We start from the raw sequence: 887 nt of genomic DNA, 5'->3' as shown, positions 1-887 counted from the left end.
AAACAACAAAGTCATGGAGTGAATCATCAGCTGATGTGTGAATGTAGCAGGTCTACTGACAGAAACAGACTGAAAGTTCAGTTATCAAAGAAATCATTTTGAATTGTCCTGAAATTATTGTTATTAGTTTACATCACATCTTTAAAAGTTTTGTTTCTGTACGTTTGTACATGTTTTATTCTTTATTCAGACTGAGGAGCTGCCGTTTGTCAGAGATCAGTTGTTCTTCTCTGAGCTCAGCTCTGAAGTCCAACCCCTCCCATCTGACAGAACTGGACCTGAGAATCAACAGCTGCAGGATCCAGATGTTCAGCAGCTGTTGGATCTTGTGGAGAGTCCAGACTAGAGACCGCAGACTCTGAGGTCAGTAGAAGGTCGGAGTCGTTCCTGCTGCTTTCAGCAGAATTGGACTAAAGCCGGTTGTTGTCAAAGCAAAGATCCAGTGTTTCCTGTAACACAATACAACTTTATTTATAAATCACTTTAAAACAACGCCGTTGGCCAAAGTGCTGTACACCAACACATACAAGCATAAAAACTATGAAATCAACAAATACCATAAAAGTAATGAACTACCAAATCATAAAACAGCAAACAGTAACAACAATAAAACAAATAACATAAAACAGTGAAGCCAACATTTCAAGCTGCGTTAAAAGCCAAAGAGAAAAAATGAGTCAACCTGCAGCTTCCCAGTAACTGTATTTCTGAATGAATGTATGAGAGGAGAACAGGGACTGGTTTCAGGATCAAACAGAAAGACAAGAAAAGAAGGAAAGAGCGAGCGCTACTTGAAGGAATGCAGATCACTCACCAAAATAACATGTCATGTGATCATGTGATGTCTCAGCTGATCTGTTAGTGCTTGGAGGATGTTGTGAACGACT

Source organism: Nematolebias whitei, chromosome 15 (assembly GCF_014905685.2).
Source record: "Nematolebias whitei isolate Nwh7 chromosome 15, NemWhi1, whole genome shotgun sequence".
NCBI classification, from domain to species: domain Eukaryota; kingdom Metazoa; phylum Chordata; class Actinopteri; order Cyprinodontiformes; family Rivulidae; genus Nematolebias; species Nematolebias whitei.
The sequence above is the reverse complement of the archived record's forward strand: the minus strand, read 5'-3'. Positions refer to the sequence as shown.